Here is a 15451-nt window from a genome sequence, read left to right on the forward strand (position 1 = left end):
ATAAGTTAACGATTCACTGTGTGACTGCTTCTTCCATCCATTGCTTGTAAATAATTTTGGTCGCTCCTTCTTTTTGCTTGTGTGTGTATAATAAATCTGTTCTTCCTCCGTACTCTGTCTTCTTCTCTTTTCCTTCTCTTTCGGTCGCTTTAGAGGTTTCCCGATTGAATATCTGTGGTGCGATCTGGTCAACGTTGGGGGAGTCGGGCCAATTGGGGATCCTGTAACGGTCGCGGTTGGACCATCCGCTCGGCCCATCATAACATCTAAACCGCGATCCGTAACAATATATATATATATATATATATATATATATATATATATACACATATAGATATACATACATACATACATACATATATATATATATATATATATATATATATATATATATATATATATATATATATATATATATATATCGGCCTCACCTGGCCGACATCCTCACAGTGGTGGAGTGCCCAAACCAACTACACACACTAACAGGCTACACGCCCAGCCATTTCCACAACACTAATGCACCCATCCACAATACCATTCTGCAACCGCACCACAAATGCCAATATCCAACCACAATTTACCTATACCCTCTACCTAACACTTACACTACCCGCCCCGGGTACTCGTGAAAGGGGTCCACTCTTCCCCCATCCACACCTTCGCACCATGCACACCACTCCGTACCACTTACTCCATGTACTCCACACACCTGTACTTGCACACCTGTGCTCTCATACTTGGTGCCGCCTGCACCCTTCTCTCCCCAAGCACATTCGCGCTGATCCACCACACTCACTACTCATACACTGCTCCACACACCTGTCCAGTTCTCACACAGCATCATCTCATCTAACTACTCCCCTCTGAAACTTGCGCTTCCCAGTCGTCCCTTTAAACTATTGCGCTCCCTCGTCATTATAATCCACACTAATCTACCTGCGTCCCCACTACAGGTATCAGTCACTAACTAACCTTCACGTCACCTAATGTCATCTTCGCTAGATCCCTATCAATATCCTAACCCACCCGGGCTAGTTTTCACTGCCATACACCCCATAAACTATAGCGCATTTGCCCCACATGGGAAGGGTGGCAGGGATGCCACCCTTACCCACCGGGCCCATCGCTCATCAATCCCCCAGTCCTCTGGCACTAATAAGCCCCCCTTATTCAGAGGTACTGGGTCCCGCCTCGGCATCTAAAGCCGAGGCAATCCACGGGGGCGCCTGCTCGCCGGTGTAAGGCCTTATCCGGTCGGCGTGGACGATCCGAGGGAGGGCTCGTGGCCCCATTTTGATTTTTACTACCACGTCACAGACTTGCGACAGGACGACCCCCGGGCCTTGCCAGGGAGAGGTGAGTTTCGGGCACCTACCCTTCCTCCTCCGGGGATTGAAGAACCAAATCTTCATCCCCGGAGTGTACTGACTCCCCTGGCTCCGGTGGTCGTACCTGCGCTTCATCTTTTCCCCCGCCAGATGGAGTTGGCGGCGGGCGAAGGCATGGACTAGCTCCATGCCTACCTCTAGGTGACGTGCGTACCCCTCCATCGGCGGGTTAACCACTGTGTCTGGCACGGGACCGCATAGCAAGTCGGCGGGAGCCCGTAACTCCCGCCCATACATAAGCAACGCTGGACTGCATGCGGTGGCCCCGTGCTGGCTGGTTCGGTAGGCCATGAGCAAATAAGGGAGATGTTCGTCCCAGTCATCCTGACGGGTGGCGGTGAACAGTGCCAGTTGTTGGATTAAAGTTCGGTTGAATCTTTCCACCATCCCGTCAGATTGAGGTCTTAAAGGCGTTGTTCTGGTTTTCCGAATTGACAGGAGACTGCACACATCTTTTAGCAATTTGCTCTCAAAATTTCGTCCCTGGTCGGTGTGCAACTCCTGTGGAATCCCATGCCGGCACACAAATCCTTCCACGAAGGCCTGCGCTACCACCCCTGCTTCTTGGTTGGGGAGGGCGTAGGCCTCCGGCCACTTGGTGAAGTAGTCCATCACAAAGAGGATGTACTTATTACCTAGGCGGGTGCGGGGTAGTGGGCCTAGGATATCCATGGCCACCCGCTCTAGGGGGGCCCCCACCTGGTGTAATTGAAGGGGGGCCCTCATCCTCCGTGCTGGTCCCTTTTTGGCAGTACAGGCGTCGCATCTCCGACACCAGTCCTGTATGTCGCGCCCCATATTCACCCAATAAAACCTCCGGCGTACCTGCGATGTCGTCTTTGTCCTGCCCAAATGGCCGCCGGGGCGGGTACCATGCACCTGTTGCAATATATCGGTCTTAAATTTATTTGGGACTACCACCAGCCAGGAAGTTTTATCAGAGGGAACCTCCACCCACTTGCGATACAAGATGTTATCCTTCAATTCCAGGGTTTTCCACTGAGCCCAATACGCCTTGGTCTGTGCCCCGAGGGGGGTGACCTCTTCCCCATTAGGTCTTTGCCCCAATTTGACCCAATTGAACACTGGCCCCAGGACAGGATCCTCCTGCTGGGCCGTGCTCCATGCCAAAGTTCCGAATTCCTCATCTGCGGTTAGTGGCAAAATTGGCCCTCTCACCCGGGTTGCCCGGACAACGAGGGTCGGGTCCGAATCGCCCAATTGTTCCCTCTCCTCGTGTCTCGCACAAAATTTGCAGTTTTCCCCCAGACAAGGACGCCGAGAGAGTGCGTCCGCATTACCCTGGGCCTTCCCGGCCCTATGGGCCACATCAAAATCGTACTGCTGCAACTTTTCCAACCACCTTGCAATTTGGCCCTCTGGTTCCTTGAACCGAAGGAGCCATTGCAAAGAGGAATGGTCAGTTCTAACCAAAAATTTCCGCCCGTACAAGTACGGGTGGAAATGGTTCATGGCAGCCAGCATAGCCAATAACTCTTTGCGAGTGACGCAATAATTTCGCTCGGGCCTACTTAAGGCCCGACTATAATAACCAATCACTCTCTCCACGCCCTCCTGTGTCTGAGACAAAACTGCGCCCAATCCTTCCTGGCTCGCATCCGTGTCCAGGGTAAATGCCCCGTTGCTAGTGGGGTAAGCTAGAAGGGGTGCGGATGTTAGACACCCCTTCAATTTTTGGAAGGCCTCGTGGCACTCCCGTGTCCAATTAAATCGCGTCCCCTTCTCCGTAAGCCGGTGGAGGGGACGGGCCAACTCCGCAAATTTCGCCACAAAGCGCCGGTAGTAGGAGCAGAGTCCCAAAATTCCCCGCACCTCTTTGATGGTACGTGGTGCGGGCCACTCCTCTACCGCTTTAATTTTGTCTGGGTCCGTTTTTACCCCCTCTTAACCAATGACGTGGCCTAAATAGGCCACCTCCTTGGCAAACAAGGTGCACTTACTCGGGTTCAGCTTCAACCCTGCCTGTCTGAGGCACCCGAACACCTGGTCCAAATTAGCTACTGCCTGGGGGAACGTTTTGGCATGTACTAGGACGTCATCCAGGTACACCAGGCATGATTGCCATGGCATGCCGCCTAGTACATGCTCCATCAATCTTTCAAAGGTGGCGGGGGTGTTACACAAACCAAACGGCATCACAGTAAACTGATACAGTCCCTTACCTGTGGAAAATGCCGTTTTCTCCTTCCCTGCCCTATCCATCTCCACCTGCCAATACCCACTCTTGAGGTCCAAAGTTGAGAACCAATTTGAGCCCGCAACGGCATCGAGGGTGTCATCAATCCTTGGCAGGGGATACGAGTCCTTGAGTGTCACGTTGTTTAGCTGGCGATAGTCCATGCAGAACCGCGTGGTCCCATCCCTCTTTTTGACCAGCACAACAGGTGACATCCAAGGACTTCCCGAGGTCTCGATCACGCCTGCGTCGAGCATTTTTTCAACCTGCTCGTCAGCTTCCGCCCTCTTGCTCCAAGGGAGCCGTCGGGCGGCCTGACGAATAGGCCGGGCCTCACCGGTGTGGATCTGATGTTTCACCAGGCCCGTACGTCCAATATCCTCGGTGGACAGGGAGAAGAGGTCCAAATGGGACCCAACCAGTTTGTGTAAGGCCTCCCTCTGGGTACCTCCCAACTCTACGCTACTACGATTTACCATCTCGCAAATGGGATCGGGCCAATTCCTACTTCTTATTGAAGGCTCCCCCCGGGGCCGGCTCGGCTGGACGTTCTCGCCCCTCACTGTCGCGACTTCCTCAACTGGGATGCAGCCAGCTACCCTCGTGCCCCTTACTATAGTGCGTGGTTCTGTACTTATATTTATTACTCGGACGGCCACTACCAGTCCGTCCGTTTTTACAAGGGTGCGGCCCACGATTAGACCCGGTATGGACTGCGCTGCCACCGGTTCGACCAGGCCGCAGGACTCCTGCCATGTTGGGCGAGCTGCCCACCGGGCCGGCACTATCGCCTCGGCCCTTGGGGGGATGGTCACGGCCTCGGAAGCCTCCAGCTCCGCTCTCTCGGCCGTGCTCACTCCCCCTAACGGCAGCTCTTCTACTCCCACCTGCAGGATCCCCCGGCACAAGTCGATTTTACAACCGCTGGCAGTCAACAAATCCAACCCTATTAAACATGGGTCGCACACCTCCGCCACCCAAACATCTATCTCCCTCCTTACCGACCCTAACTTGAGGGTCACAGAACCACGCCCTATGATCGGGGCCGTTACCCCGGTAGCAAGTTGCAAACGATAATTTTGCAGGCGCTGGATCTTATCCCAGCCACCTGTGCTCGAATCAAGGACCACAGGGCTGATGATCGTGGCGCTAGCTCCTGTGTCCACTACGGCGTCTACCCCCACGCCGGCAATTTTGCATCTGATTGTCAGGCTACCGGTTCCAATTTGGCCACAATAAATGACCTGTCGCGTCAATGAGGGCTCTCCTCCATCCTCTTCTGCCGAACACCGCCCTACGTGCCCGACACCTTCTAGTTTCCCGGGGTCTGGCGGGGGGGTGTCTGGGGTCGGCTAACCCGCTCCCCCCTGGGCGGAGTTGAGGACCTCAACCGCCGGGGATCATCCCGGCGCGTGGCTCGACAGTGCCACGCCAGGTGACCCAGACGGTTGCAAGTATAGCACCTCACCTGATAAGGTGCTTGTCTCCGGAATTCCAAATTTCCCCCCCTGAAGGTCCGAATTGGATTACCCGCTCGTGGTCCACCGCGGGCCACCTCCGGGGCCGCCTGCCATGGTCCAGGTCCCGCCAGGCGCTGGTCCACCAGCCTCCGGACCATGCCCGCCAGGTCAGGACTCACGTCGGGGGCGGGCCCCCTAAGGGGTCCGCCCTCCATCGGAGGTCCCACCTGGCGGACCGCCATTGCGTGACGCTCGCTCCCCCAGGCCAGGGGCCTCGCTGCTTCCCAACGGGCCGCAGCGTCAGCCGCCTGGCTCAGAGTCTGCGGGCGCCACATGGCGAGCTGTTGCCGGAGCTCAATATCCGGGAGGACCTGGATAAAATGGTCCAGCGCCAGGCTTTCCCGGGAATCCGCTGCCATGCTAGCATGTGCGATCCCCACTGCACGGCGAATGTCGTGGGCAAGTTCCCCGATGGCTTCCTGGGGCTTGCGTTTTCGCAGCGCGAGCTGAGCTTTAACAAGCTCGCTCTGCTGTTCAATGCCGAATCGATTAATTAGGGCGTCGCGGAGGGCTGGCAGGGTGAGAGCACCCGCTGGTAATGCCGTCAGCACCTCCGCCGCTGCGCCGCGCAATGCGGCCACCAGGTGTACTCCACCTTCGTCCTCACCCCAACCGTTGCCCTTACACACACAGTCAAACTGCGCCAGGTACGCGCGTAGATCACTCTTGCCGTCATACGGCGCGAGTGGGACCTTGTGGGACCACCTCGTATGCGAGTCGTTGCCCGCCTGCCGGACCCCATGCGTCGCCCCTTGCGGGGTCAGCGCGGGGCCGAACCGGCCGGGCCCCCACAGTACATTACCCCCAAGGGGCTCTCGTGCCTCCCCTGTCCCGCTAACAACTACCCCCGTTGGTGTCGATGCATGGGTCACACTTCCGCAACCCGCTACCCATTCCATACCACCACAACCTTGCTCACCCACACCTCGCACCTCTCGTTCCATACCCTCCGGACCAGCCATACACCTCACTCTTGGCCTCTCACGAACATCCGGGTCTATCTCGACCCCCAAGCTTATTAAATCACCTGGCGCATCATACGCACGACCATATTGGTCACCACTTACACCGGGTCCTCTTTCTCTTCGCTTCTCCTCCATCACCTGCGAATCCCTCATCCGGTTAATGAGCACATCATCACGATCCGAACACAGACTTTGGACCAATTCTTTTACTTCCTCCTTTATCTCTTTCTTATCCTCTCTCCGTCGCTTCTTAATTTCGCTCACCCCTTCTTCCACTTCTTCTAATTTCTGCTTCACCTCCTTCATCTCCTCGTGCGCCCCTTTAAGTTCTTCCTCTAACTCCACTTTATTTTTTTCTATGTGCTCCCGCACCTCCCGCTCTTTAACCTCCATCACCTCTACCACCTTGTCCATTTTCCTCGTCAGGTCCTCATGTACCGCCTGACACTCTTTTTTAATTACCCCTACGTCCTTTTTCATCTCCTTCTGTGTCAATTTTAAACCCTCTATTACCGCTGTGTTCTTCTTTACCTGGTCCCCCAACTCCTTTTGTCCCACTGTCAGTTGTTCTACTCCCAGCGTCAACTCCTCTATACCACCTTGCAATTTTACAGTCCCCTTTCTCACCTCCTTCTCCATGCGCTCCTTACAGTGCCTCACCTCCTCGCGCACTCCTCCGACCTCCTCACTCACACCTCTTCTGATCTCCTCTCCCATCACTTGCATCTCCTGCCCAGATGCCACCCTCATCTGCTCCATTTCCTCCCTGTGAGCATCCAGTTTAGTTTCTACCCCCATTCTGACCCCCTCTATCTGCTGCCCCATTTGTTTAACTTCCCTTTCCGCTTGGTCCCTCATGTCCCTCAATTTGCCTTCCATACTGTTTTCTAACCCCTCTAACCCCTTTTTCATCCCTTCCATTTGATTCTCCTGAACGGCCATTCTGTTTTCTACCACCATTAACCCCTCCTGTATTTCCCCTAATCTATTGTCTAATCCCTCTATTCTACTCCCTAACCCCCCGATCTGGGCCCCCATGTCCTCCCTCAATTTCTCGCTATTGGACCCCATGTCCTCCCTCAATTTCTCGCTATTGGACCCCATCCTTTGTTCTAACCGTTGGCTATTGGCCCCCATGTCCTCCCTCAATTTCTCGCTATTGGACCCCATTTGGCCCTCCAATCGCTCACCCTGAGCATCCATCCGGTTCCCCATTACCCCCAATTGCTCACTCTGCAGTTTGAGGGATGCCTGCATTTGCACCATAAATTGCTCCATGAGGGCCTGCATTTGGGCCATCCCTCCCACTTGTGCAGCGGGTGCGGCCGCCGTAGCTATGTGCGAGGCGCCATTTTGCGCGCCCGCAACCTCGTGCGCGAGGCCGCCATTTTGCGACCCTGCCACCCTCACTGCTTCGCTCTCCTCATGTCTCTCAATTTGGTCCTGGATCGACCCTGCCTCACTCTCCTCTACCGGAACCCAGCCGTCTTGATCTGCCATAGCGCGACTTTCAAAATTCGGGTTTTTATTTTTGTAAAACACAATCAAATTTCGCCGTTATAATTTCGAGCGCGTTTCACGCGCTCGGGTCCAATCCCACTCCTGACACCAATTGTTACGGACACGACTTAGATGTTATGATGGGCCGAGCGGAATGGCCGCCGTGTTCGCACAGTTTACCCGATTACACTCGAACGTTGGCCGAATCGCGCTACGCTAGATCAATGAAGGAAAGGACACAACGGCTGGGATTAAGGCAACGACATTTAATGGGGGAAAAAGGGGAAGGTCGGGGCTACAGAGTGTTGTTTACAGACAATGGGACTAGGGAATGGGGGATTGGGGATAGTTGGGGAGTATTGGGGAAATAGGGGAATATTTACAAGCGGATATGGATGGAGGCCAAATCCCATATCCGCAACAATATATATATATATATATATATATATATATATATATATATATATATATATATATATATATATATATATATATATATATATATATATATATATATATATATACAGACTTGGCATTTAGTTTGGAATTTTTTTTTTTCTTGACTTGGGTTGACTTTCTTAACTCAGTATATCAATCTGGTGAGTTTCTTTTACACTTTGGTGATTTATTTGTTAAAAGAGCCATGTCACTGATTGTCTGTCGCAGCAAGAAGTCAACAACAGGATTATATCACAGGTGGCGTGGCAAAATGTACGGAATGGTGCATTTGACGATTGGCTTCACAGTCGGGTATACAAGGGTTGTTGCGTTCTGTATTTAAGTGGAAAACAACTGCTGCACGTCTCCAAAAGTTATTGCCGCTTCCTCTGGAGATCGTCCGTCAACTCGACAATGCTGTTTGTCATGGAGTGGTGGCTTTACGAAATTACGGTATGAAACAGTGTGCTATTGCTCGGCAGTATGGCATCACTCAAGGTCAGGTGTCAAAGATCCTGAAACGAAATGCTCAGAGGGGTGTCCCTACTCCAATACCGAGGCCAGGACGTCCCCACAGAACCACAAGGAGGGATGATCGCCAGCTGCACCGGTTAGTCCGCAATGGCCGTACCAAGTCAGCTAATCGGCTTAGGGCTGAGTGGCAGCAACTGACAAATGTGGCTGTATCCAGAAGGCTAGTCAACCAACGACTGCTTCAAGCAGGCTATCGTGCCAGGCATCCCCTGAGAAAGCCACGCCTGACCAGACAACACCGCCAGCGCCGATTGCAGTGGGCCAGAGAGCACCGTCAATGGCAGCCAGGACACTGGAATCACGTGATATTCAGTGACGAGTCTAGATTTCTGGTCTATCGTCAAGATGGCCGCGTCCGAGTGCGCAGACAAGTGCATGAAGCCTACAACAAAGATTGTATAGTGCCAAGAGTCCAAGCTGGAGGTGGTGGGGTGACCGTTTGGGCTGCTTTTCATGCAGGGGGCAAAACTGACATGGTTGTTCTGAATGGAAACCTGAACCAGTTCAAGTGCAGGGCCATTCTGGAAGAAACATTGCTTCCATTTGCTCGTGCAGCCTTTCGAGGAAACTTTGTCTTCCAAGATGACAATGCACGGCCTCATCGTGCTCGCATGATCCAACACTTTCTTGCTGACCGTGGTGTAGAGCATATGGAGTGGCCTGCCATTTCCCGGATATGAATCCGATAGAGAACTTGTGGGCAGAATTAACGCGTCAAATCGACCACTTGGACCAGCAGCCGACCTCTGTGCGTGAATTGCAGCAGGCTATTGTCACTGCATGGCAAGCGATTCCTGTCCAAACCTTGGCAAATCTCGTGAACAGCATGCCTCGACGTGTACGTGCTCTCCTGAATTCTCGTGGGGGTTACACGAAGTACTGAACTGTCATTTTACTGTCCGTAATCCCAGTCATAATTTAACTTTTGTTTTTGTTAAAAAAATTTTTGGCTAATGTGCAAAATAAAGAGATACTTCTGGAAAACGTACAGAAGTTTAACACAGCACTGTCCATGAATTGAGTTCGATATCAGTTTACATCACTTTCAAGGATCAATTTATTTGTTTCGAAATGTCAAATGTGGTTTTTGTTTCTTTTGAAGGTCACCTTAACAAAATCTAGAATAATTTCAACATAATTCCAATGAACTTTTGGTTCTAAGACATCTTGAAAAGTAAGTTCACCCCCCAAAAAAAATATTCCATATTAAATGCCAAGTCTGTATATATATATATATATAATTAGACTACTAACTCAATCATTTATGAAATAAAAAACAGCACGTCATATTATTGTCGGGTTTTAAATAAATGATGTTGGTTCGGATGTTGTGTCGTAACCGTTGTCATGATAACAGCGAATATAGCGAGTGGCAAGCTTCAGTTGTTTTTTCTGTCCCCGATCCAGCGTTTTGTGGGGTCTGGAAGCGGTTTAGGGCCGTAAAGTAGAAGTCACGAGTCCAAACGGCTGCAATGGAGTGAGATGGGATTGCTGGAGGGGAATGGTCTCTGTGCTTGTAAACAAGGCCCTTAATGCTTCCAGGAGCACCGTGGCAGCTCTTTTCCTGCATGATGCTATGTCTGTAAATGGAACCTTTTATTAAAACTTGCCGGAGCCGTATTCCATCTTTACACCGTGTGTTGCACATTTGTGCTTGTGACGTCACTGTAAAGTTGAGTAATGGTTTTGCATTCTTTGAGGACGCGTTCTTCGGGACTGTTAGTGCTCCATGTTCTCCCATCTGCGATACACTCGATTTTTATTTGTGATAGCTGCCCCAATCCTTGTTCTATTTATGACGTTGACTGTGACAACATGATGTTGTCATATTATTCACGGTTTTTCTGGCACCGAAAATAAATGTCCTTGTCTTTTTAATATATAAATATACGTCCAAACCTTTTCACAAAGCGTAATAGATGCACGATATAATACTTGGTGCATGGTGTACTGCTGCACGGCCTGCACCTGAAATTTTCACACGCTCCAGCATTCAAAAGTAAATAAAGTGACCCAACTCATGACGTCACATCGTGTGGGCGTGGCTTTGCTTTGCTGTGGGCGTGGCGCTCCGCCTCGTCTTTACGGGAGCGTCAGTTAGGTTGACGTGAGGCTCTGTTTGGGAGTGGACCTTTGGGATCGGGCTGTGCTTTAGCGCCCATGTTAACGACTTTTGTGACACCAGACGTTTCGTTGTTACTCATTACTTTTGCGATCTCGTGCTTCCGGGTCCCCATCTTTCCCTGAGCCCACCCCATGCCCAATCGCATCCTCCAGCTTGAGAGTATTTTCACACTGACATCGGATCAGGGAGGTGAGTGCGAATTGCATTTAACTTCCGCCTTTATTGTGTAAGAGTCGAGGGCCGCTTCGGCCCTTCGTTCACTCTTGACCAATTATTCCCGGTCTTGAAAATTGATATAAAGTGTCAAACGAATGTTTGGATGACGAAACCGCGATTTGTGACGCACGTGGTTGATACACGCTTGTGGAATTTGTATCACACTTCGGATAGGGAAGAGGAGGAAGGATATGGGGTGCGGGAGCGGTGAGATGGATGGATGAAGGGAGGTTAGTGAGATGGGGATAGAGGAGAAGGGAGGTAGGTGAGTTGCGGATAGAGGAAGGACAAAAGTAGGTGAGAGGGGATAGAGGAGGGACAGAGGTATGTGAGACGGGGAGAGAGGAGGGATGGAGGTAGGTGGGGATAGAGGAAGGACGGAAGTAGGTGGGGAGGGGGACAGGGGAGGGATGGAGGAAGGTGAGGGATGGATAGAGGTATTTGAGGTGGGGATAGAGGAGGGATGGAGGTAGGTGGGGATAGAGGAAGGACGGAAGTAGGTGGGGAGGGGGACAGGGGAGGGATGGAGGAAGGTGAGGGGTTGATAGAGGAGGAAAGAAGTATTTGAGGCGGGGATAGAGGAGGAAAAGAGGTATTTGAGGCGGGGATAGAGGAGGAATGGAGGTAGGTGAGGTGAGGATAGAGGAGGGATGGAGGTCGGTGAGGTGTGGATAGAGGAGGGATTGAGGTAGGTGAGGAGATAGAGGAAGGATTGAGGTAGGTGAGGTGCGGATAGAGGAGGTATTGAGGTGAGGATTGTGGAGGGATGGAGGTAGGTGAGGTGTGGATAGAGGGAGGACGGAAGTAGGTGAGGAGGGGTATAGGGGAGGGATGGAAGAAGGTGAGGGATGGATAGAGGTGGGGATAGAGGTATTTGAGGTGGGGATAGAGGAGGGACAGAGGTAGGTGAGGTGGGGATAGAGAAGGAAAAGAGGTATTTGAGGTGGGGATAGAGGAGGGATGGAAGTAGGTGAGGTGGGGATAGAGGAAGGACGGAAGTAGGTGAGGAGGGGCAGGGGAGGGATGGAGGAAGGTGAGGGGTTGATAGAGGAGGGACAGAGGTATTTGAGGCGGGGATAGAGGAGGAATGGAGGTAGGTGAGATGGTGATAGAGGAGGGATGGAAGTAGGTGAGGTGGGGATAGAGGAAGGACGGAAGTAGGTGAGGAGGGCGATAGGGGAGGGATGGAGGAAGGTGAGGCGTTGATAGAGGAGGGACAGAGGTATTTGAGGTGGGGATAGAGGAAAGACAGAGGTAGGTGAGGTGTGGATAGAGGTAAGCAGGTTGAGCGGACATAAGTGAGATGGGGATAGAGAGTGGGACGAGGGAGGTTGGTGAGACGGGTGCATGATGATATGGGTGGGTTGAAACGGGGGTAGATGATGAGGTGGGTGAACGGGGGAAGATGAAGATGATGATGATGATGATGATGTAGGTGGGTAGGTTTGAAACGGAGAGGATGATGTGGGTGGGGTGAAACATTGTTCGAGGTTGAGGGGGAACAGTGTTAGAGGTTGGGTGATGGGGGTTCAATGTTGTTGTACAATGTACATGTTGTATTTTCTTTGGGATAATGTAGCAAATATAAGGTGTTCCAGGTTGCTCAACATTACTGCTCATCAATGCCATTTTAACAATCTATAAAACCCTTATCTGTGACGTCCTGTTTCACACGCCACTTAAACATTGAGGGACGAATTTACGAAAGGAAAGGCGTTTATACTATATAGTTTACACTATAAATTATAGTGAGTGTCTTGTTAACACACGCCGACCCTAAGGCAGGCCTTTGACGCCTACCCATTAAACCCTGACAAAAACATCGTTGACTTGCAGAGCTATTCGCACGTCTAAATAGCAATTTATGAAGGGAGATAAACATCCGATTCGTTGTGCGCGTCTAAACAGCCGATTGGCCTGTTTTGGCTCCGCCCATATCTACAACATCCTATTGAAATGATGCACCTGCATAGAATCGCAACGCTACGACCAATTGCTGGAGGGGATTCAGCGTATTCCTCCTCATCGTAGGTTGATCCAGGTGGTGGTGGGTGGATCGTAGGTTGATCCAGGTGCGATGAAATGAAACTTCACCACAACCTTTACCACCTGTGATGTACCAAAGTTTGTTCACGGCATTAAAAAAATCTTCCCCTTTGGGGGACTATGGCGGGGTTGCCCCCCCAAATCGGTGTTCGCTTTCTTCTCAGAAACTACACAAGCAATTCCGATGAAACTTAACCACAACCTTCATCAGCCGTGATGTACCAACGGTTGTTCACGGCATTAAAAAGATCTGCCCCTTTGAGGATCTTCCGGTGGGGCTAGAGTAGGGTGTGTTGGGGGGGGGGGGGGGGGGTTGCCCCCCAAAATAGGTATTTTCTTTCTTCTCAGAAACTACATATGCATTTCTGCTGAAACTTGACCACAACCTTAATCACCTGTGTTCTACCAAAGTTTTTCCTGGCATTAAAAAAATCGGGGTCTAAGGTGGTCTATGGGGGGCTTGCCCCCGAAAATAGCTATTTGCTTTTTCTCAGAACCTACACATACAATTTTGATGAAACTTAACCACAACCTTCATCATCCGTGATGTACCAATGTTTGTTCAAGGCATTAGAAAAATTGGGTTCTAAGGAGGTACACGGGGTGGGAGGAGGAGGAGGTGGGGGGTGAGGGGGGGGGGTTGCCCCCCAACATAGGTATTTTTTGTTTGTTTGTTTAAAGTCTTTTGATTCTACATGCTGCCTTGTCTTCTATCAAGCATTGACATGCGTTTAAATACCTTTAGTCAGTGCAGTATACTGTTTATTCTACCACGGGGCATTGCCCCTATGTTTTTAATTTTGTCTTGTCATTTTCCCAATTTACAACCTCCACCATCTCCCTTCCGCCTACCCTGCTGTGTACTTGACACTAATATGCAGTTGTTCTTTTGAACGTTTGATATTCCAGCTATACCAAAGTACATCTCCTAACAGGTGTCTTGTATGGACTGTCAGATATAATTATTAATCTATCCTTGTGATACATTGCCACAATAATGTGATATAGAGTAAGATGCTTGATTCAATGGAGGAAGACAACTGCATTCTGTCTTAGCGACTTGCGGCTGCAATACATCATATGGTATCATTCAAAAAATTGGGTTGGCTTGTTTGGCATTCCCATCTCAGCACATTGCTCATTCCTGGAATTCTATATTACAATCCCATGATGTTTTGTCCATGTTGTTGACTAATTTGGTTTTAATTAATGTTAAAGTGTGTGTGTGTGTGTGTGTGTGTGTGTGTGTGTGTGTGTGTGTGTGTGTGTGTGTGTGTGTGTGTGTGTGTGTGTGTGTGTGTGTGTGTGTGTGTGTGTGTGTGTGTGTGTGTGTGTGTGTGTGTGTGTGTGTGTGTGTGTGTGTGTGTGTGTGTGTGTGTGTGTGTGTGTGTGTGTGTGTGTGTGTTCGTGCTGCTATAACATTAGTCCCAGATACTATTGTTGCGGATCTCGAGCCCGTCAACGTACTGAGGGGGGATTAAGCCCTGCTCCCCCTCGGGCTTTCGAGTCCACTAGGCCGCTACCCACTTTACACTCGTGGGGCGCATTGCTGAGCAATTCCAACCGCCAAACCCACAGCGAGCACGTGGAAGGGTTTGCGGTCAATTACCTGAGTACCTTCGATACACGTGTCGCTGCGAGGACGGGGGCTGGACCTCACACGAGTCACACTGGTCTGATACGCCCGAGCGGTTTGCGTGTCACGTAACTCGTGCCATTAATTACTAGGAATCCGATCGAGCAGTTTTATCTCGTGCAATTCGAGGCCAATGGTGAAAAGACGTAAACGGCCAAGTTGGGAACAACACAGGTTTATTAACAATTGTACAATGATCAGAGCAAAGAGACACAGGAGAGAAACCCTTCCGTTCTTACTTACGTTTTCCCAGACAAGGGCCCTCGGACTCACTCGGGGAAAGGGAGGAAGAAGAGGATGCGCTCAAAGCACGGCCGCTTGGTGCAGCTCGCCCCGGACGGCTCGTTGGGCGTTTCCCCTTGGTGATGTTCGCGGCAGGGACGTCGGCTTCAGCCGTGCACGTACGGGAATCCCCGCAGCATGTCCCGAAGTCAGCCAGGTGAAGCGCACGTGCACGGAGTCCAGGCAGGGAGATTGCCGGAGTACAGGGCCATGAGAAAGATTGGCCTGTGAGAGCATTTCCCAAGAGAGCGAGGGCAAAAGAGAAACCAGAGCCAGGGAGAACGGGGCAGCAGAGAGCGGGGGCAGAGAGACCTGGGCAGAGTGCTGAGAGCTTACAGCTTGCTCGGGGGTCTGGGGCAGGTCTTATATCCCCCCGGAGCCCCACTAGAATGTTCCATGGGCCTCCACTGGCCGCCGGGGGTCACGTGTCGTGATAGCCCCCCATCAGTTACTCCCCTTAGTCCTCATTGGCCGTCGTTGTTGGCCACTCCCCTTTAGCCCCATTGGCTGTTTGCTGCTTGCCAGCCACGCCCTCCGACTCCTCCCTCGGGCCTCCTCGACTTGTCCTAGGCCCAGCACATGGCATTCCAGACCCAATGAGGCC

At 51.4% G+C, this 15451-nt stretch overlaps 1 protein-coding gene across 2 annotated transcripts in view; it reads left to right on the plus strand.

Annotated features, from left to right (window-relative positions):
• Nucleotides 1–10620: 10620 nt before the first annotated feature.
• Nucleotides 10621–15451, plus strand: part of LOC137433945 (polypeptide N-acetylgalactosaminyltransferase 4) — a 123163-nt gene continuing 118332 nt past the window's right edge. Inside the window, exon 1 of one of the 2 annotated variants that reach the window (XM_068126455.2) lies at nt 10621–10856. The gene's annotated coding sequence lies outside the window, so the exon portion shown is untranslated. The remainder of the gene's footprint in view (nt 10857–15451) is intronic. The other variant, XR_013624780.1, reaches the window with a different exon arrangement.

The sequence above is a fragment of the Myxine glutinosa genome, chromosome 10 (genome assembly GCF_964187855.1).
Source record: "Myxine glutinosa chromosome 10, kmMyxGlut1.1, whole genome shotgun sequence".
Lineage (NCBI taxonomy): Eukaryota > Metazoa > Chordata > Myxini > Myxiniformes > Myxinidae > Myxine > Myxine glutinosa.